This window comes from Lepidothrix coronata, unplaced genomic scaffold (genome assembly GCF_001604755.1).
Source record: "Lepidothrix coronata isolate B3197 unplaced genomic scaffold, Lepidothrix_coronata-1.0 Scaffold234, whole genome shotgun sequence".
NCBI lineage: Eukaryota > Metazoa > Chordata > Aves > Passeriformes > Pipridae > Lepidothrix > Lepidothrix coronata.
In genome coordinates this window covers 72,598-96,206 of record NW_016690414.1, presented here as the reverse complement: position 1 = coordinate 96,206, position 23,609 = coordinate 72,598, and positions in this window count along the sequence as shown.

Here is a 23,609-nt window from a genome sequence, read left to right as displayed (position 1 = left end):
GCAGGAGGCTGTCGGGACCCATTTCTTGGTGTCTGTGTTTGTTTGGATCAGATCAGAGGTGCTGGTGTTGTGTGCAAGGCAGCAAGTCTTAGGTTTCCATCCTGTACTTGCAGCATATGTGTGAAAACTGGAAAAAAAAAAGAAAAAGGCAGGGAAAAAGCACTGCTGACGAATTTCTCTGCCTTAGTGATGCTCCTCTGGAGTGAACACAAAGTGTAGAATCAATAAAAAGCTTTATTTAGAAAGCTGAGGCCAGAGGAGAAAGAGCAAATGCTCTGCAAAAGGCAGAAAGGGGTAGACAGAGCAATTATGAAAGGCAGAAAATTACACCGAACCTTTAGAGGCACAAATGGGGTGCTATGACAGCATTTTAATCATCCATCCTATTTTCAGCATTGTGTTTGGATTAAAACCTCCCTCAATAGCATGTTCTTGGTAAATAAGGCTGGGTCAGGGGCATATTTTCCTGCTCAGCAAGTGAGATAAATATAGAAAGATGTTTTTCACCTTCTGAGGGGAGCTTTTCTGAAGCAGAAGGAGGAGTGGGAACTCTGAGCCTGCTCACAGGTAGTGTCTATTTTGCACATCTCTGCTTTTTTCCTGGTTTTTTTTGGTTGTTTTTTTTTTTTTCCTTCCCAAAGGATTTTTGAGCTTTTCTGTGCCACATACTCAGATGTGAAGCCTCCTTTCCTTAGGGGCTGAGGCAGGGCTGTGCTGCAGCCTCCAGCTCTGGTGACAGGTTGGATAACTCATGGCACTGTACAGAAGGCCAAGGTTATGTGAGGCTTGTGGGTTTCTAAAACCATCAGGGAAACACTGCTGCTCCCCTCGCCTCGCAAAACACCCTCAGGTTTCCACCTTGATTAAAGGAAAATGTTTTCCTGTAAGGTGGTGCTGCACATTATAGTCGGGGAAAAACATATAGGCTGGGAGAGGAGCTTGGCATCACCCTGCTAAAATCTGTCCTGTGCTCAGGTGCAGCCCTTGGCCCGTGCAATGGAAAAGCAAAGCCCTGCATGCTTCGGTCTGGGTTAACTTCACCTGCTGCCTCAAAATTCCAGACTGCCGCTCCCTGGCTATTAGTGGTGTCTATCAAATAGAAATCTAGGGTATCATGGAATGCTTTGGTTGGAAGAGACCTCAAAGATTATCCAGCTCTGAACTCCCCTGTTGTGGGCAGGGCCATCTTCCACTAGACCAGGTTGCTCAGAGCCCCATCCAGCCTGACCTTGAACACTTCCAGGGATGGGACATTCACAGCTTCTCTGGGCAACTTGTGCCAGGGCCTCCCCACCCTCAGTGTGAAGAATTTCTTTCAAATATGTAATCTAAACCTGTCAGCTTGAAGCCATTCCCCCTCATCCTATCACTCCATGCCCTTGTAAAAAGTCCCTCTCCAGCTCTCTTGTAGCATCTCTTCCAGTAGTTGCTGGAAGGGGCTCTAAGGTCTCCCTGGATCCTTCTCTTATCCAGGCTGAATGACTCTAGCTCTCTCAGCCTGTCTCCATAAGAGAGGCACTCCAGCCTTTGGAGCATCTCTGTGGCCTCCTCTGGACTTGTTCCAGCTGGTCCATGTCCTTCTTACTGCAGGTGGGGTCTCATGAGAGCAAAGTAGAGGGAATAATCCCCTCCCTCACCTGCTGCCCACAGTGCTTTGGATGCAGCCCAGGACATGGTTGGTTTCTGGGCTTTCAGGGCATGTTTGTGGGTAGTGCTGGGCTTCTCAACACTCCCAAGTCCTCCTCCTCGAGCCTGCTCTCAATCCATTCTCTGAGGAGCCTTTATTTGTGCCTGGAACAAAGACAGCAGACCCAAATCAGTTGTCAGGGTTCTGGTCTCTCGTTTTTAGGGTGAGGTGCTTTGGGGTTTAGTTGTGCAGTGTGAAGTTATAGCACTAATGATGTGGTCAGCAGTCCCCATGGAGGGGGAGCAGCACTCAGTGTTGCCTCAGAGAGAGCATCAACAATGTCACCTCTTGAAAACTGCTTTTTTCTTTCATCTTCCTTAAAGCCCACCTATATAACTTCTGCTTACCCGCAGCACAGCTGATAGAGCCAGCCATGGGAATGCAGCAAACGGGAAAATGCAGCTCAAAGTGGAGGATTCTCCTCTTGTGGCCCTCACTGGGGCCCCATCTTGGCTTATGCTCTGTTATGGCCTGGTCTGGCACATTCTGAATAGCAGGACGTTTTACTCAAGCCTTTATTGACTGGACCATAAATCCTCCCCAACTGCTGCATATATTTTTTGAGATAAACAAACTGAAAGTGTTTTTTGTTTAAATTAATTCTCCCAAGTGACTTAGGCTTTAATTATTTTTTTTGTTAAATAACCATTAAAGCTTTTGAGGAATGAGAGTTTAAGAAATGAAGAGCAATTTTTCTTGAATGCCTAGAAATCACTTTCTTCCAGTTCTTGATAAGCAGGTGACCAGTGCAGTAAAACCACTGGGAGCCTGCCCTTCATGAACTTGGTTGCTATTTTCTAGTCCTCCTCAGCTTCTCTTTGCTTTGTGCAACTCCAGATAAGAACCCCAAGAGCTGTGGTTGTCCCAAGTGCATTCTGGGTGCTGTCAGTATTTGAAATTTTCATTTCATACATTTTTAAAAATCTAAATCGTTGTCTCTTGACCGTGTTTTTTCTCAAGTCTTGATTCATAAGTTGTATAAGAAATCAGTGTATAGATGTCCTTTCTGTGCAGATTCTGGCTGGTTGCTTTCCTCCAGTGGAGTCCACATGTTTTGTAGCTGCACCTACAGCTTGTTGGATGGTGGCTGCTTTTGATTACTGCTGGAGAACAGCAGAAACATGAGCAAACAGCGATGTTCTGGTAGCAAGAGCCTTTCAGGCCAAGTCTCTTGTCCAGCTCCTGAGGGTGAGCTGTATTGGGAGCAAAGGTTTAGCTGAGCTTGGTGAGATGGGCTGAAGGACAGCAAACTGAAAAGATGAGTTTGAGTCAGGGGCAGCAGGTCCAAGCCCATTTTGCTGTTAATGCTTTCCTATTTGGGAGTTTAATCATGAAAGAAATTAAACATTCAGGAAAACCAGGATGAAGTGGTGAAACACTGAAGTGAGTTATTGCTTGTGCTGTCCCAAAATGTCAGGGTTATGGAAACTGAGTCACTTCTGTGCTCCTGAGCAAGGCTTTTCCATCCAGCTGACCACTGCAGCACCTTCCTGCAACAAGTATCTGCCTCCCTGATGCCCATCATCCCACTTTTCCTGGCCACACCACAATGTGAATTGGGAGCTCACTGTGTGAGACATCATGTGTCTGCTCATGAGCTGCTTTAGTAACAGTATTTTTATTTTCAGATAATATGTCCTAAATATTCAGTACACACATTCCTGCCATGAAAGACAACAACAAAAAAAATCTCAACAGCTGTTCCTTTGTTGTTCAACCAACAACAAAAAAAAAAAAGCAAACCCTACTACAAAGCAGCACTCCAAGGTCATGTTATTCCTTTATGGGGGGAAATGAAGAGGCTTAAAAAGTTTTAGTGATCTTGAGAATTTGCTGTTGTGCATTTTGAGATGTGAGCTTTCCTGCCTTGAGATGAGAGTCTGCTGAAGGTCACGTAGCTGGAACTATTGCTGTTTGAACTTCTCCACAGGAGTCCAGGAGCTACAACCCAAAATGCAGAGTGCCCTACAGTTACAGTGGATCCACAGGAGACCCTAGGAAAAGAGGCAATGCACTCTGACCCCTCTCTGGATACAGCAGTAAGGCTTGGGTTAATATTACTCCTCTAAAAAATCATTCACAGACTGTTTTTTCAATTGTACCTCTTTTCCTGATCAGTGCCAAGAAGGAAATTCAGCCTCTGGGTTATGGTGTGTGCACATTGAGATATGCTGTTTCTCAGGCAGATGAGGGGTCCAGAAATGCTTCCCAGGTGTTTTAAAAACCCATCAGCCTTCCAGTGCCAATTCTGAGAGATACTGAAAGGAGAAACTGCTTCCAAGCAGTAGATTACCAAGGTGACAACATGTGCAGCTGTGGACTGAGTCAGCTCATCAGATGATGTTTCCTTGCAGCAAAGTGGGGAAAATGAAATCTGCTGTTTAACAGGTGACATGCAACCCTTTGATGTCAGTTTGCCTTCTGCCCAGCAGGGAGATGCCCAGGAGATGCAATGCCCTTGCATATCTGTTTGCTTGACCTGCACCTGCTTCCAGGAGGGAAGGATCCAAGTCTGCTGCTGCTTCTGCAGCAAACAAATGGTGCTTTCCCCAGCTGATAATTTCCCTGCCACAGCTGTTTATGTGTCCTGTTGCTTTGGTTTTTCATAAAATTAGGGTATCAGGCTGCTTCTGAATAATTTTTATGCTGTGTGTTTGCTGCCAACACTTCTGGCTCATCAGAAGGGAGAAACCCTCTCTGCCACTGCAGTCTTCTGTAGCCACCACAGTTGGACAAAAACACTACTAATTTGGTTTGGAGTAATCAGGAATTCCCTTTGGGTAGCTTGATTCTTATTTCACAGAATATTCTGAGTTGGAAAGGACCCACCATGATCATCAAGTCCAACTCTTAAGTGGAGTTGGATCCCCTATAGGGATCGAACCCACAACTGACAAGTTCAGTTGTTTTATTGAGGTCAGAGGTTGCTTTTGGGGTATAGGCAGCTTTCAAGTTGCAACAAGCTGTGTCTGGAAACCTCAGTGTTTAAAAGAGACATCCTATCATGTCCTTTAGTCCTCCTGGGTTTTGGGTGCTGGCCATCCAAGAAACATCGAGGGCAAGTGATGAGTTGTGGTTCAGTGCAGGAGAACTGTGAGACACGGGCTCTCACCTATGTGTTACTTGGATGATTTGTCTTATTTAGGGCTTCTGGGAAGAAAAAGAGGGGTCAGCCTGTTTTCTGGGTGCAGGTATTGCAGGAACAAACCACATGCAGTAAGTGCAACATGCCTGAGATTCAACCTGTGCACAGACCAACTGTGAAATTCCTGTGCAGTGACTTTGACAGTTCTCAGAAGCAAAACAGCATTTCTTGGAGGCAATGGGTCAATCTTCACACAGATTTCTGTCAGTAATGGTTTTCTTGCATATAATGTCCAGGTCCTCAGACTGGTATATATGGATTTGTAAGAATTTCTGGGTAAAGATTATCCTTATGTGAACCTGTGGGGTCCTTGTGTTTGAGCATCATTCCTTCTGTTGCATTGGGGAGATGTGGCTTGTGCAGAGTTGGGGTCTCATTTCTGAGTCCACTTTGGCAGAGAGGCTCTTGCTGGCCAAGGCCTAATTGCTAAAATGATCCCTGAGGTTTACATTTGGAGCAGTGCCTTGGGAACTGATGGGGATCAGCAGAGCTTTACAGGAAAATCTGCCCAGTGCCTGTTTGCATTTGTCTGCCTTTAGCAAAAGCTATCAAGTTAATGCTAATTTAAATTCTCACTTAGGCATCTGTAGGTATAATTGCGTAAAGCACTGTGCATTAAATTACATCCACACATGGATTTGGAATCAGAGCCTTCAGAAAGACTACATATGTTAGCCTATTTCCAAAATACACTGGCCACTGAAGATCAAAAGCTATTATGCACCCTCTTTTTGCTTGGAAACATAATGATCTAAACTTACCCTGGGTTAGTTATACCCTGCTACCAGTTCAATTCCCACAGCTCTCCCATCAGTGTCATTGGGAAACACGGCCCTTAATATTTTATGAACCATTTTACTGATGTCTCCCAAGTCCATGGATTGCACAAGTTGGTTATGGTGGGTAAATAAAAGCCACAAATCCAACAGAAGCTTAAATCTCAGCTGTAACATGCTGCAATTAATCACTACAGCTATGTAATGCCTGGAACTAGGCAAGATTCCGAAGGCAAAGTCAGCCTGAAACCTGCATGGAAAGCAGAACCAGAGGGAAAGTCTCACCTGCATATACCTTGTTTTTAGGATTCCAGAGTCAGAGTTTGGGGTTTTTTCTTCATTATTTTATTATGCAAAGTGCAATCTTTAAGGTTTTCCTTTAGGGAGAAATGATTTCTGTGACTTGGAGCTCCCAGGGATGACCCGGTGTGAGTGTGTTCCCTGATGGCACAGGAGGACATGTGTCTGCTGGGCCAATTTGCAAGGGGGAAAACTGTTGTTGTCATTGGAAACTTCACAACTTTGTCCTTGAAAAATTGCTAATACCTAGTTTTTGGTCTCACATAACTTTCTGCTCAGCCTGTGCGTGCTGCTCTCAGTGCTGAGCTGTCTTAACACTGTATTAATTTCTTCTCCTCTGTGTGCATGGGTAGAATTGAAATCTCTCTTGGGGAGGAAGCTTGTTCCAAATAAGTTCCTAAACAATCAACTGAAGGAAACCCTGAAATCGTCTTCCACTTGATTTAATAATCCCTGCCAAGTGCATATGTATGCCAGGTTTTCAGCCTGGTGTTGGAACTGAGCCTTGAAGGAGGAACTGTCTATACAAGGTTTCTCCTTCAGTGCTGATTTCAACCAAGTCTGAAGAGCAGCAATCATATACACACCATGTCTGTGTGGTTCATGAAAGATGAGGTTTGTCCTAAGGCAGGTGCTGTGGTACCAGTCAGATCCTGCCTGCAAGGCATGGGTTTTTGGGTTCTCTGGGAACCCCCTCACCTGGGGCACATCATGTCACCAGCATCTCCTGCTGGGCTTCACTCCCAAATCCTCTATTAATGGATTTTTGAGGCTTCACTGGCCAAAGATCCTCTGCTGAGATACCTGCTCCTTCAGCTTCTTCCAGGTCCCATCAGGTTTCACAGCCTTATATATTTTTAAATCCTCTGACACTTGAAACTCTGTTCCCCTGCAAGGCCTTCTCCTAAATCCCAGCTCTTCAGAAGGCCCCAAGGGGACAGTGTTTGCCAAGGGTGAGGCTGTTCCAGTTTTGTGGGTGATGCCTTTTAGCAAGCAGCATGTTCAGAGACACGCTCTGCTGGTTCTGCCTATTGCTTTTGCAGAGAGGAGCAAATTGGGATATGATAAATCACTAAATCTTCACTTCCAACTGATGTCTGGGATGTAAACATTGTGCATAAACCCTCCTAGATGGTTTTAGATTTGTCCCTTAATATTTCTTCCCACCCACCCCATCACTGTTGCTCTAGAGTATGGTGTCTCTTAGTAGCTCAGTTTTGTTTTATTTGGCTATTTATGCTCACATTTCATACCTTTGGGGGTTCTTTTTAAAATTTTGATATTTAATTTTTTCTTGGCTTTCAGGAAAAAAAAAAAAAAACAACAACAAAAAACCCACACACACAAACAGAACAAGAAGGCAGGTGGCCACACATGGCTCAGGCCTGAGTGGTACAGGAAGAGTTGTTGGCTGGTGTGTGGTGCTGGAGAAGAACCTCTGCAAGGCTGAAAGGAGCATCCCTTCTCCACAGATGGGTTTTTAAATGGATTCTGGTGCCAGGAAAATCTGGAAAGAGTGCAATTCCCTTGTGCCAAGTTGGATGTCCTGCTCTTAAAAACGTGCTTTTTGAACTGTTGAAGAGCATAGTTTTAGATTCATCCTGGCATTCTCCATTCTTGGTGGTTCTGCTGGGTTTTTTTAATAAGTCCTCTTTCTCCTCCCTTTTCCCTGATCTCATTCCCTCACTGGATGAGGACTGACAGCTGCAGGGGATGTGAATCAGGTGCAACTCTGACATTACAGCTTTAAAACTGGTCCGTCTTTTCCCTTTCTCTGATAACAATGATGCAGAGCAAACACACGGGAGAGACATGTGGCAGGGAGAGGATTTTATCTGCTCACCCAGTTTGATGTTTAATACATGAGGCAGAACCCCAAGCACTTGATCAGGATATCAGGGTAAGCTGCAACAGAGCATGTTGACAGCAGCACAGTGGCTACATGACAACCAGGATCAATCTGATCTATGGAAGGGTTTAATACCTCTGGCAGTGACACTGTGACTGAGCTGAGCCTCAGCCTGGGCCTAACTTAATCCCTGAGCTGTGTAAAACCTTTCTCTGTGTGTTCCAGAGGCTGGAACAGTCAGAGAGGTTGCCTTCCATGAGCACAGGATGGCAGCTCTGTGCTAAAACTTGCTGCCTCGCAGTAAGTGATGGGGTGAGGAGGGATTTAAAAGAAAAAAACATTACAATGTCTTTGTTAGTCTTCCTGAAGTAAATAAGAAGAGGCTTGCCTAAGATGGCTGTTGGTGATTTGTGGCTTTTTTTAAAAATGCTTTTACTTTATGAATAAATATGCTATGAAGAGGGCTTCAGAGGAAAGATGACTAGTTAATATTTGACTTTCTGTGACTAAATTCACCAACGAAAGGTCTATATGCTGCCTTGTTTATTGTCAGTCATACTTAAACAATTACCAAACAGCTTGGTAATGGCCTGTATTATCAGCCATCAGCACCAGGAGTGGATTCGATCAGTGACACCCCCAAAAGCAGGAAGGAGAGAAAGGGGTTAAGCTGTAGGCAGGAAAGGGAAGGCAGAAATCAAGCAGCAAACAATTGGCACCTGGGCTCCATTGAAGACTAAAAGTGGAAAAAAATGGCTTAATTGAAAAATCTGCCTATTGTGTGAGCCTGCAGCCTCCAAGGGAAACAAACAAACCCATTCAAAGGAAGGAAAAAAAAAAGGCAAATAATTAAAAAAATCCTGTGCTGTGGCGCAGACTTGGGTTGTTTAACTCTTCCCTGCCCAGGAGTAGAAATATTGTTTGTAACCAAACAATCTCCCTTGTTAAAATATTTAGTTGGATCGAGTAATTTAGTAATTTCTTAGCTTCTCCTCGTGGCATCTTCCATCAGCAGCTGGAGCTGCTGGGGGATCCCAGGGCAGCATTGGATGTGCTGAAAACCCTGATCATGATGGGACAAGTGGAGAGATGATTCCTGATTTCTGTTTCACAGGTATCATAAAAATACAGAACTGTTTTCCCACTCACTTCAGTGTTGTTTGGGAGGTCTCCATAAGTTTCCTAGAAGTGTTTTCAATACTTTTCTACTTTAACTGTGGTAATAACTTTCTCCAGAGTTCACAGGCTGCAGTAGGTCTCCACTGCACAGCAAGTCAGTGAAGGCTTTTTTTGCTTCTCCAGCCCAGCCTTCCTCAGCAGTGAGTTGCTGAGAACCCCTGAAAACAGCTTGAGAACCCTCATATATCACTCCTGGACCTGATCCATAGTGAGGACAGTGCACAGCAACAAGCCTGGTGCTCTCTGGTGTGTGGCACACACCACTCTATTGGATTATCAGCTTGGAATGACGCCTTATTTACGTGGGGCTTGCCAGAATTGCTGCTTGGACAAATATTGGATAAGCTGTCCCAGGCCCAGCTTCCTTGGACAAGCAGCTTTTGAGCAAAAGCTCCTAATAGTGCTGGGTGGATGCAAGGTGTAATTTCATTGATTTATCATATCCAATTGTATTTTGCAGAGCACAGAGATGCTTCAACCCAGTTGTTTGCCATGTGAAATTCCACAGCCCTGATGGCATCAGCAAGTGTTACCTTGACCACTAAAGGCTCTGGGCTTCAGCAATGGAATATGAGCCCCAAGTTCTCCAAGAGGTCAGTTCTTCCCATAACACTAAAGATGTCCCTCGTGCTGTTTATTCTGCCCCTTAAATTTTCGTTTACCTGATTGCTGAATTGCTACTTGTGCATTTTTATGAAGTTATGTTTGAGTATGAGTGATTTTCAGGCTTTTTAAATCATAGAATCATAGAATGGTTTGGTTTGGAAGAGACCTTAAAGATCATATAGTTCTATCCCCCCCTGCCATGGGAAGGGACACCTTCCAGGTGACTAGGTTGCTCAAAGCCCCATCCAGCCTGGCCTTCAGCACTTCCAGGGGTGTCTCTCCATGTTCAACCTTGCTGTTGAAAAGTCTAATGTGGGCAGTGTCAAAGGCCCAGGATGGAGCTAATTTTAGACTATTCATACTTGAAACCAGAAGACTTTCCCTTCCATATTTGGCCAAATGAACATAAGGATTGGGTTTGTGTGCTGTAAGATATCTCCAGCAATGACTTCATTAGGCAGTGAATTCTATTGTCCTTTATTTTCTCTAATTCTTTTGAGGGTATATTATTTCATAAAATATTTTAATATGCTTTTTGGTATCATGACTAACTGTTTCAGAGGGGTTTTTTTTATTATTATTATACAAACTAGAAGAGATTCTTTTTATTTTGTGTTTTCCTCTTCAATTTGTCCTTGGCACTGCTAAAGCAGTTGTACTGGTTCTGAGGTTTTAGTGCATGTGGTGGAGGGCTTCTGTTATAACAAATTTCTCTAGCAGTGTTTAGAGCTGCTGCAGCATCTTTGTGGCATTCAGGTATTTGTCTTGTGGTGTAATTTCAGAGGATCAGGAAATTTCTGTGCATATGCTGCTCAGGCTGCTGACCTTGAGGTACTAAAAAAAAGAGTCCATCCCATGTCTGAGCCCCAAAAACATCTTCACAATTCTGTCCAAGGGTGGTGCCAAAGCTGCTAGATCCCTTTTTTAACATGAACCCTCTGTTGGTTTGAGCACTCCCCAGACACTCAGAAGCTCTGGGCCCCAGGTTTCTTAATGAAAGCACCTTCATTTTACAGAGTACTCAGAGCTATTTCTAGTGCCCCAAAGCTGCAGTATCTTGTGCATATTCTCCTTCTCTTTCTGGTCTAACAAATGCTCAATTATGCTGTGAAGAGTGGCAAAGCTCTAAGAGGAGAGTCAGCTGCTACTCCAAATGTTTTTCAGCTTGGGGTGGTGGATGGGAGTTCCTGTCAGGTTTCTGCTGGGGTCTCTCCTGCTCTGGTCAATGCCCTGATGGCTGGGCTGGGTTACTGGAGTTTTCTGTCCTCTAAACAAGCTTCTAAAGGTGTCCTGCTTGTTTACCTGGAGATGTTTATGCTGTTGAGATGTAGGTATGGGAGCAGGGAATGAGCACAGAGGAGGCCTGTAGGGAGAAAAAATACTTTCCAGGGAAAGGAGCTTGGCTAACTAGATGATTGCCCTCTCAGAGAACTGGTTGCTGACAGTCCTACTCTAAGGGGACCTTTCCTCATCTGGCTTGAACAGAAAGCACACACACCACAAGTTTGACTTACAGTACTACAGAAATAAGTCACCTGCCAGCGATTGTAGTGCCCTTTGCAGACCAGCCCCAGGCCCTGCTCTAACATTATCCCTTCCACATTGTTAACAAAAATAATAGTGCCAGCATGTCCGGAGTTCAACTGCCTGGCTAAAAGCAGAGCCGTGGTGTTTGCCTGCCTTTTTACTTTTTGATTTTTAGCAGTGTTGAAATATGAAAGCACAGCTGGCAGAGGTGGCAGAGCAAGGCTGTCATGGAGCTGGAAGCCCTGCTCATGCTTCCAGGATCATGGATTTAATGCCTATTCATGTCACACACACAGTGGGTTGAAAATCAGGTCCATTACTACATATCCTCAAAAAAGAGTTGCTCCGTGAGTGGGGAAAGCATGGAAGAAGCTCAGGCATGGGAATGTGGGAGTGGTGGGGGCAGCAGTGCCTGGGCACAGCTGGGAAGGGGAGAGGGGTTTAGTTGTTGGCTGTAGCATCCACCCACCCTATGCTTTGCTCTGCCTTGCACCGTCAGTCCCTTATCAGCCAAGGTTTTACCTTGAACTTCCAGGAAGGCACCCTGTCGGGAGCATGATGGTATTAGAAAGACTTTTAACTAATTATATCAGAGCTTTAAGATTCCACAAGAAAAGAAAAAAAAAAAAAAACAAACCTTCATAAATTCACATCTGCTTTGACAAAGCTCACCCCTGGTGTCACTTTCTGGAACAGCTCCGTTGCTTCCTGCAGGGCAGTGCCACCTCCTCGAGGAGGGGAACGGGGCAGAAATGAGCTCGGTGTGGAGGCACCAATGGCTCTGCCAGCCCAGCAGCTGATGAATATTTCACAGGACTCAAGAGAGCAGTGACTTTGTGGCAGATTATACCAGCCAGTGTCCCCTGTGCTCCTGTAAATGCTCCTGCATCTGCTTCCTTTGCTAATCCACTGTTCCTCTCAAAACCAAAATAGATGGAAAAAGCGTATCAATTTGCTACTGTGCTTATTTGCATTAAAAGTAAGGGATTCTGTTAGGATGTGACAGTAGTGCACAGCATGCAGCCTGAACGTGGATTATTAACACCATGTATTTGGCTACAGCACTAGAAAACAACATGAGAGAGTTAGGGTTGAGCCTATGGGTAAAGTACACCACAGGGATGCTCCAGCCTTGAGAAAACACACACTCAGGAATTTGAATTCAAACCGAACTTTAATTTACATTTTAAAGAGAAGCCCAAAGGTTTTAAGACATAGAAATACAAAAATAAGCACCCAAATCACCTTAATTCTGTCCTGAAGTAAGGTTACAAGTGGAAACGTAAATTTGGGATTATTCTTTCGTTACTTAGTCTCCAGCTAAATTGACTTAGTCATGCTTACTTGTCTAATTAGTGATGAAGGAAGAATTAAGGCTGTTGGCTTCCATCATAAAATTAAAACAAAAGTTGTTTCCACCCTCAGATCTCTGAAAATAAACTCACTTTCCAGATTGTGGGGCTTGATAGCTTTTCATTCCTCTCCCCAGCATTATATACCCCTGATGCTCTCTTTCTCTTTTGCAATACTTTCTGGCATGCTAGTACTTATTAAAGAAAAAAATGAAACATTTGTACACAGAGGATTCTGAGACATAAAATTCTTAGGGATAACAGTGCAATAGTTGTATCTATTTTTTCCTGCTTTTGGCATTTTTATGGATTCAGGGAGCTGTTTTGTCTTTAGCACGTACAGTTGATGGCCAGGAGACTTGTGTTGCTTTGCAGAGCCTTTCAATCTGCTCTGCTGTCCTCTCAGTGTGAATTGAATTCTGTTTGCTCTGCAAGGCCACTGTCTGAAGTGTGTCTCTGCAAGGCCACTGTCTGAAGTGTGTCACAGCAAGGTGACCAGACAGAACCCTCCCCAGGCACTCTGCCAGGTGGCCTCTGCCTCGCTCTCTAGGCTGGAATCGGAGCTGAGGGCAAAAGATATTCATTTGGTGGGGCTTAGGAAGCAGACAAGAGTCTGCTGTTGCTCGTCTCCTGCTGGTGTGAGGAGCTGGAGTGTGACAATCAAGCTTCAAAAGCCTTTTGCTTCCCATATTCATATGTATAATTCAAGCTGTTGTGTAAGTGGAAAAGCCCCTTGGTAGGCAGGAAGCAGATGTGACTGACTTTTGGACCTGTCAGCATCAGTAACACAAGGTGAGTAGGCAAAATTTGCTTGGCACAAGAAAGCAGGAGTCTCCACCCAGCTTGCAGTTCATCCCTATCCCTGGAAGTGTTCAAGGCCAGGCTGGATGAATCTTTGAGCAACCTGCTCTAGTGGAAGGGGGGTTGGGGTGAGATGATCTTTAAGTTCCCTTCCAACCCAAACCATTCTGTGCTCCCTGCACTGAAACCTGCGGGCAGGAACAGAGCTCTCTTCCCCCAGCCCAACCCCTGAGAGGTTCAAACCCTAAGATGTTTTGCCCATCTATTAACCCTCATGGGATTTCCAAGCACTTGCCCAGTCCAAGTGCTGCTCCTGAATCTCAGTGAGCACCTGTATCTCGGCATCCTCGGGCAGGGAGGCCGTGGTTCTCCCCGCTGTCATGTGAAGAACCATCTCTTCTTCCTTCATTTTGAACATGCCTCTTACTAGTGCCAGTCAAAGGCACCTCTTTCTTATGCTGGAAGAGAGAGTGAGTAACTGGTGTCTTCACCTGCTCTGTGCCACTCAGAGCTGTGCTCTGTGTTGTAGTTGATGAGGGTTGGGGAAAGACTTAGACCTCAGTGCAGGAAAACAGTCTGCCACTGCCTTTGACCTTCCATTGTTCTCCTCAAGGAGCTACAGCTGTGGAAATGAAGAACAAGTAGGGCTATAGCCTTTCAACAGCTGCTGTTGACAGGGCTAATAAATGGGATTTTTAACTGCTTCCTGGGAAAAGTCAAAATGTGTTTCATACAGGACATGATGCACAAAGCGTGGTTTCCCTGAAAAACCCGTGACTGTAACATGGAACTTAAACTTAGCAATGCAATTGTGAGGCAGAAGAGTTTTACTCCTGGTTTAAGTGCAAAACTTCAATACAGAATTAAGCAAGGCACTGTAATCTCCCTGCAACCAGTTACTAAGATAAAAATATCCAAGACCAAATGCTGAAAAATATATATTTTTAGGTATTTAATAAGTTCTGAGCAAGAGTATAGCATTTTATTCTGAAATAAGGAGTCTAATATCAGTTCATCCTCCTTAAGGTACAAGCTGCTGGAACTGTAGGTTTCATGAGGCTCTCGGCTTTCCTTTTTCTTTTCTTTTTCTTTTTTTTTCTTTTTTTTTGTTTCTTTCTTTAAGGAATGCAAGTCTCAGGACTTGTGGGGGAAAAAAGCTGGAAATGCAACCCAAATGTATGCCTGGAACACTGAAGCATATCAGAACAAATAAAAAGCAACTCAATTGGTTATTTCCATTTAAGTCCCAGCACTTTCAGAGGCTTGTTTTGGCACGATCAATTAGTTCCTCTGTGCTTTTCACCTTCCACTGAAGCAGGGGGAGCTTTACAAGTGCTGTTTTATAATCCTCAAACAACCTACTAATGCTTTCGTTTCCCATCAATTTGTTGCCAGGCACAAAGGAGTTTAATAACAAAATGATTGATGACTCTATTTAAACAGAACATTAGCCTAATGACGTATGAAAGTGTAGCAGAGTTGTTAGCTCATGTACAAATGTGTTCCTTAAAGAGAGACTGAAGTTGCCTGGTCTGGTGTCCGAGTTGGTTCGCTACTCTTTCTGCAGATTTCTTCCTCCTATCCATCTTCTCTTCGAAGTTTTCCTGAACATTACCATTATCTAAATTGTATTGTAATTTTTTTTTTCCCCCCAGAACAGGTGAATCATTAAACTACCTTATCCATCAGTTTTCTTCAAAACACCAGTAATTAAGAGCCAAAAGCACAGTGGAAGCATTTAAGAATCTGGCCAGCAGCTCATGCTCCTGTGGATGCCACACGTGCTGTGGATCACCCCAGTGTTTCCAGACATGCCCAGCTCCTGGGCTAAACTGGCTTGCTGCAGCTGGACTCTGCTTAAGCCCTGCAGAGCATCCACTTTACACCTAGGAATCAAGTCCTAGGTCATTTTTCCTCCCAAATGCTCAAGCTGGAGAACTCATGAAAGGTGAGCAATACATGAAATGTTGAGATCTAATACTGGCACTACAGGGATCAAAATGTTTTACAGTGTGATGTCCTCTGCTTTAAAAGCATGACTTAATTATTCTTGTAGTTGTGTTTTGCATACTTGGGGCTTGTGATACCATGGATATCTGGCTCCCATAACCACTTCCAGTCAGCAGTCACTGGCATATGCCTTACTCCTCCTTTTGTATTTTCTAGTAGTCCCAGACACACAGCTATTGCCTGGGAAGCAGCAGGACCTTGATGCTACCTTTCAGCCTTCCCAGAGCAGGAGTTGGTTTGATGATCTTTGTGGGTCCCTTCCAACTCAGGATATTCCTTGATTCTATGATAACTCCAAGAGCAGCAAGTTCTTTAACAAAGGACTTGGCCGACAGTACCATGCTATGGCTGCAGATATATTAAGGGCTGTCTAAGGGAAACCAGGCTTTGTGCTGCATGGCCAGGCTCATTTCTGAAGCAACCAGGATGGCAGCGTTTCTGCTGAGCCCTGCATCTTCTGTCTTTAATGGCAGATATTTCATTAAAGACTCCCAGCTCTAATGGAGTTAATCTTTGTATGAATGAGAACTCACCTGACCTCCACTTGAAACCTCTGGTACTTTTCCATTATCACACACTTAGAGGAAATCAGGTATTTTAGACAGTGCATTTATAAAGATTATGCAGGCTACATCACCATTTTAGAAAGGCTTTTCACTGCACATTTGTTTTTCTTCATTGCTTCTAATGAATGTTTGGCCAAGGAAAGCTCCAGCTTCATTTTTAATGCTGCTTGTCCCTGGGTGACCAGCTAAGAAATACTTCACCTGTCATTACACAGTTATCCTCTGTCTTCACCCTAAATGTCTCACTGCTGGATGAAAGTCTCCCTCCTGGTACCAATCCCCCTGCATCCTGACAAGTCTGTCAATGCTGCTCTGCAGAGCGTGTGTCCACCCCGGATACCTGATGACAAATGAACTATGACTGATATTGCCTTTATATCCAGCAGCCATTAACCCTGCTGGAGTTGTTCTGTCGCACTGGAGACTATGAGAAGGATGGTTTGCAAGTCTTTTATACCTAAAACACAGTTATTTATAGCCTGAATACTGTACAGGAATGGTGGGAAGTGAATTATCAAAGATGTTTTGATTACCTGAATAAGACTCAGTTTCAAGTTTATTCTAATGATGAAAATATTCTTCCCTGGAAATGAACATGTTGTCTCCTGTCACTCTGGCAGCCCCACTCTGTCTTTGCCCCTTTCAAATTTGGCTAATTTAGGAGAAGAACCTGATCAGAGATCTGGCTGATTTAGCTCTAAGCTAAATTTAGTATGAGGGAGAAAGCAGTCACTCTTACTCATTACATCATGGATTTTTCTAGCTGAATTCAGACCAAACCTTCAGACCACACTGTCCAGGAAGGACTTGTGCCTCAACTGGCTGGAGTTATCATCCATGGTCAGAGAAAGCTTATGCTGGCAAGGCTCCAGCCCTTCCCTAGGCTCTGCTTTCTGCCCTGTTCCTACTGTTTTTTATCATATTCCACCTCAGTTTGCCACTCACAAAACATCATCTGGAGCAGTCACAGCGGAGCCTGAAAGGAAAGCCCATCGAAGGAGATGGAGATGGGGAGCTCTGGGGGCACCCATGGTGCCTCCTGACTCAGGCACTGGAGATCCAGGTGGATTTTCTGCAAGATGAGGCTTCCCAGTACTGATGCTTCATTTTAGGTGTTAATTTAGACAGGTTTGTGCTGTCTCCTCCTTCCAGTCCTGCTTGAAACGAAAGAAGATTTTTCTCCTTGTGAGATGTTTCAGTCTGGAGCTAGTGGCTGCAGGTATGGGTCCTGTATAGCAGATAATATCTGATAGCATTCATTACTATCATTTATTATGACCTTTGCAATATGTTAATAGGACCCCACTCTCAGAATAGATTAAAAAATAGTCTACTTCAACATGCACTAGGGTGAATACTTGTGGGGAAATCTTGAGGAAAGCAAAAGAGATGCACAAGATTGTTAGAGGAGCTTCTCCTTCCCCCACCATCTCTAAAGAGCCTCACACTGGGAGCCTAAGAAGGAGTCTTTAATTAAATAGAATGGCTCATAAAATCATGAAAGACTTAAGTTTGGACATGCCGATGCCCTCATCTGGTATTTCCTGTCGTTGTCCTGGATCTCAGACACCTTTAAGCCTTAAAATTTTTAAGATACTTCTGATAGAAACAAGGAATGGCAGGGAGCTCATTTTTCATGTGTTTCCAGGTATGTATCATGCATATACAGTGGGAAACTAGTTTGAAATTCAGCCCCCATTGTGCAAGGAAAACATCTGTGATGAACCATGTCCCGTGCTAGGTCCAAGATACAAATCAATGGCACTTCTACATAGGATAGAAACATTCCTATTGACTGTGGGTTTGGGGTTTTTTTTAATCCACATTTCTGTGGAACCACGCTCTTTTTATCATGCAGGCTGTCACACATTGATTAGCCCAGTTTTATGCTAAGAAAAGCTGTGCTGGTGGTAATGTTCTTCTGCCTGCAGAATGAAAGAAAAAATCCATTTTTTTGTTACTTGGAGAATTGAAAATCAATGTTATTTTTTACTGTCTGGAGCTCAGCTATAGCAAAACTTGGGCCAAAATCTCTGCAGGTGTAAAGCAGTACAGATGCTCTGGCTGGAGGGTGCTCGTGCCAGCTGAGCCAGATGGGGTTTATTGCTTGTTTGATCAAATTAAAGGATATTTGTGTCTCACACCAAATCTGACAAAGAGATTTGTAAGCAGGAGCACTAAGGATGATAAAAGTCATGTATACAACTTATTATTAAATAATAAATCAGGCTTGCATTGCCAGCACAGCCCCCATGATGTGTCCTGCTTCCAGTGAGGTAAAATAGGGCTGATATTTGCATGGTTTGAGCAGTGATCACCCTAAAAACTGAGAGGGGCCCCATTGTTCACCATAGCAAGGAGCCCACCCCATTTCCTCCAGTGTTTCCCAGTCCTGTGAAACCCTGGGGACACAATGATTATGCAGACCAGGTAGTGTTACTGATGGGAGCCTGTCCTGACCGAGGAGGGATGTCCCCTGTGGGTATCAGTCCAGTCAAAAAGCATGGGGATCCTTATTCCCACAGTTTCTCATGCCCCTGCAGAAAACCAGCTTCAATTTCTTCCACTAAACCCAGATGAGCAAACTGGACTTTTTATCATATCCTTGAAACACCAAATAGAAATTGCAATATATCTGCCTGCAGGTGATGAGTACAATTATATCCCCCCTGCTGTTTTGTTGGGGTTTCTTTTTCCCCCCAAAGGAAAAAGCATCTTTCACTGCAGAAAAACCTGTCCTTCATTTAGTGAAGCTGGCAGCAGTAGGGAGAGAAAAGCTTCAGATTGACAGAGGAAAGACACAGCAAAAGTGCTCCCAGAACATTGTACAAAAAAGATAATCTTAAGATGTTGACCTCACACAGAAATGTGTATAATCAAAGAGAAAAACAGTAGTATAATGTCCTGGCTGTTCCCTAAATGGGAATACTGTATACACTGCAAGCTATCCTACCTGAGAGCCTGCAGTTACATTTTTCTTGTGATTTTTTTTTTTTCTCCAGAACAGGAAATCTGGCATCTTTAGAGGTTGATCCCCTTATTTCTGAATCCCCTGCTCTTCTTTTTTTCCCATCTCCTTGATCATATTATGGTCTGGTTTTATCAAAGTACTTTGGGGTTGATAATTTGCAAGCAAACAGTGCAGCTCCATTAAATTTGTGCCCATGAGAAATCATAGGAGATATCATTTAAACCCAAATAATTTAAAATAATAATAATAATAATTTGTTCCATCTCCTCTCCTTGAGTTCTTGTAGTCTTTGAATTTTTCCTCCTTTAATATTCTGCCTATAATCCTGTTCTCTTCCAGACCCTGCTGTTCAGCTGTTACTGAAACATCATCTTCAAAAACACCGAGTGGAGAAATGTTGATTTGTTTTGATCTCAGGGGAAATAATGTAACTCGGCGACAAGCCCACCACCAGCAACTCTAAATACACAGCCAGACAACTCACAGAGAAATCACCTTGCTGTTGGGCTGCCTGTGCATATTTAATTGCATCTAATTCTTGAATGCTTGTTTCTGCTCTGTGAATAATGGAGGTTTTGGTTCGCTGGCTGAACCAAAGGAGACTAGAGGCAAAAAAAGCCCTGTAAACGGTTTGGTTTCATTTTCAGGTTCGTTAATCCTCACCTTTTAAAACTACTTTTGTTGGTTTTATTATGAAATGGACAAAAAAGGGGGTCATCTGACATCCCCCCCCACCAAGACCCAGGAGGGTGGTGGCACCATCATCCAGCTGGTGCTGTGACAGGACCATCACATTCAAAGCATCTGCCATCATGTGATTTTCCAAATCAGGTCAAAGCATCTTCTGCCATCATGGAGTAAATCATGTTGCTGGCATCATTGCTGCATTTGGGGAATTGTAGTATGTTTAGTTCCCATTTGAAGGTTCCTCTAGACCTATTGAGCTTGAAAGGTAAGTTGCTAAGCCAGGCACCTCCAATGCCAGTTAATGCCAAGGGTTGAATGGCTCCTGCTTCTGCAATGCCTGTAATTGGAATGCTGGCACTTCAGTATAACCATCCTGAAATACCCAGGTGCCAGGATCCTGGTGCCAGGATCTTCCCTGTGCCTTACTGTCTGCACGCTGTTCCAGCTGCAGGCAACAATGCACCTTCCAGTGAGGGGCTGTCAGCAAGGAGATGTGGGAACAGAGACAAGTGGAGGGATGGAGGAGAGAAGAGGAGGAGTGGGGGGAATTGAGCATGGAGGATTTCAAGAGCTGTGTTACAAAGCCATGAGCTGTCAGCAGGTTCAGGGACCTTGGAGCAGCTTGCTACAAAATGAGACTGACAAATACAAGAATGCTGTAACAAATAATACGATAATGCAAGAATAGTATAACTGATGCAAAAATAAAAATACTAACAAGAAAGATATTGAGGTGCTGGAGCATGTTCAGAGAATGGCAATGAAGCTGGTGAAGGGTCTGGAGCACAAGTGTCATGAGGAGCAGCTGAGGGAGCTGGGAGTGTTCAGCCTGGAGAAAAGGAGGCTCAGGGGAGATCTTATCATTCTCTACAACTGCCAGTCAGTCAGTCTCTTGTCCCAAGTAAAAAGTGACAGGACAAAAGGAAACAGCCTCAAGTTGCACCATGGAAGGTTTAGATTGGATATTAGGAAAAATTTCTTCACCAGAAGCATTGCTAAGCATTGGAACAGGCTGCCCAGGGAAGTGGTGGACTCACTGTCCCTGGAGGTATTTAAAAGACACATAGATGTGGCTCTTGGGGACATGGTTTAGTGGTGAGTTTGGCCAGACTAGGCTAGTGGCTGGACTCTATGATCATAAAGGTCTTTTCCAACCTAAATTATTCATGATTCTATGAAAAAAAAAAAACAACCCTGGATTTTAATTAACGTGGTTTTTTCAGTCGTGCACAAAATTAAAAAGCCGTCCATCCTCAATCACCATCATCTTTTTTCTTTTCTTTTAATTAGGAATTTTTGCTATACTAATTGTTACATTTGTCCATTTCCATCAAATCAAACTAATGGCCAGCCAGATGGTCACAGTTCTTAAGACGCCTCACTCAGAGCTAATCCATCCCTCTTGCACAGAAGCAAGGAGCAGAGGGAGCCTCTCCCCTTCCTTCAGGCACCGAAAGGACGGGATTAAAAAATACATACTTAGTCAGCAGGTGGCAAAGCTGGTGAATGTCACTGCTACCAGCTCTCCCCACAGAGGGGAGGTTGGATTATCCACCCCATTCTTATGCTGTCATCAAAAAAAACACGCAAAGGGATGGATGGAGAAGAGTAAGTGGATGAGTCTGGAGGAGAAACGAGGTGCATGTGATCCCTTCAAATCACTTTAAAGGATGTAAAGATCCATCCATGCCCCCCTGACATGCTGTATAGATGCTGTGTGCATCCTCTTGCACACCCTCTGCCTCCTGCTTGGTCCAGAACCCACATGCACAAAATTATCAAGGGCGAGATCTCTACCGACATCTTTTGCTCTGCAATAACAGACTCGAGAGGTTGTTTCCAGCAGCTCCTGATGATACATGTGTATTAATAATTACAGCATTACTTAAGAAGAGGTGGGTCAAACCTGTTGTGATCACTTGAATGATACTTGAAAATTATTGCAGGGTGCACCCATTGTAAGTTCAGATAATTAAGGCTGCTGCTATTAACACTCTGCCCTTCCCTATTGCCAGTTTAATTTCCTCAAATGTTTTTACATTCTACTCCTCATCCTGCCTTGGGGTTTAGCAGTAAAATTCAATAATCGTTTTCCTATCCAGTTTTTCTATTAAAGCACCATTTTATTTTGCCATCAGAGCTCAGAAGCGAGTGAAGCCTCCCCGGGCCAGCCCTGCCAGAAACTGGGGAAACTTGTGCAGCTCTTTCATCACATCCTGCAAGCAGCTGCTTGCAAAGACCCTCCCAGTTATTAAGAGTATTTTTGAGGACTTAAAGGCAGGCTTAAACACCCACAGATTTTGGGAGGCTTGACTCATCAAGAACTGGAGCAGACTTTTTAATTCTCTGTGTTCCCCAGTCAGGGGGAAAACCACCAGTCTGTCACAGCCACGGGCACCACCAGCTGCAGTCCACCTTTATCAGGAAAACCTCAGGCTCCCATCTTTCCCTTTTTGATGGACAATCCAGTTAGGAAGAAAAAAACATGACCATAGACTTTGGTTCCTTGATTTCAGCTACAAAAAAACCCCAACCCAAACAAAAAAAAAAAACCCCACGTGTCTCATTTTGGAAGCTTGTTCATCTGGCAATGCAGTCTCTCTGTAGTTTGCGTGGTTGAGCCAAAATTTCAAGTTAAGGGAAGTTTTCCTCCATACTTTGCAGTCTCTGGGGATATTAAGGCTCCCTCTGAGATAATCTTTGAGCTCTTGTCTCCAAAACGCAATGCTGAAAAGCAGCTTTTCTGGGCTTTGGATCCCTTGACTCGGATTAAACTCCTTAGTCTGGTTTGTTTGAGAAATGCAAATGCTTCTGAAGACACTACAGGGACTTCAGCTCTAACTATGGCTAAAGACAGCAGGAGTCGATCTTCATGCTATCTAAAAGCAAGTATTGCTAGCAAGGTTGTGATGGGGTTTTCTCTGTGTTCAGGTGAGGCTGACCACCAGCACTGGGAAGTTAAGATTCTTTCCGTGCCTTAAACTATTTTACATATCACAGTCGCCAACCCTTTCACATCCAGACACCAAAAGAAGTGGCACTGCAATCACCAAATAGAGGGGCAGCACTTCTGCCTGCCACAGGGGAGGAAAGGTTAGAAGGCACCTGGGACTGTTGCACCTCTGGCCTACTGATGACAAACTCAAGCTATAAAAGGCTGCAGGAGAAGCACAAGCTCTTTCAATGGAGACCAGGAGCTTAGTCCTGATGTATCCTTGATACAGACAATGCATGTCTCTGGGGGTAAAAGACTAGTTAGAACTGACTGTGCTGCTGAAAGTGATTTTTTTTTTCTAGGGTGGAGAAAGTTGAGGTGCTGGTGCACATGGAAAGAGAGGCTGGACAGTCCTTGATGAGAGAAGTTGGCTCTCAGGAGTCAAACATGCCTCTGTGATGGACACTGGTACCCACTTGTTCATGTATTTTTATTTTAGAAAGGTTAACGACCATTTGGTTAAGTCTGACGGGGTTTCTGCCTCAACTCTTGGCAGGAGGGCAGGACTGGGAGAGATGAGGAAAATCATCTGTGCCAGTACACTAGACTGGAAATCAGCATCTTCTAGCTGCAGTTTCATAGGCTGTGGGACCCGACCTTATGGGTCAAGGGGGAGACAAAACTCAACACCATCTGTTATTAGTTAGTTAATACTTAACCCAAAAATTGGAGTCGGCAGCCTCAATGAGCTACAGCTGTGGCTGGAGATAACTTTGACTTTCGGAGGCATCCAATCCCTAAATCAACCCAGGGGATGCTGTAACCCCCTGGGGATATTTGGGATGGTGCTGAACTGATTTCCACTCCACACAAACCTCCTGTGGCCTTGGGATGTCAATGCATCTCCCTGCAGCTGGTCCTAGTAAGAGTGCCCAGTTTCCAGCCTCTATAGCTGCAAAACACCTGGGTGCTTAACCGTGTGTTGCAAGGATCTCATCCTGCCTGCCAAAAGCTTCCAGCAGCTGCCCAGGCTAATTTTACAAGTTAGGTGTTTGCCTCTGACAGGCAACTCTTCATATCTTTATGACTAGACATTAGTATATTGTTCTTTCATTTGATAACTGCTCCAGTAATGGCTTCCATTTGCAGTAAATCTCCTGTGCTGTCTTTTTCCCCACTGTTAAGCATAAGATGATAACCTTTGCAGGAGGCTGTGCA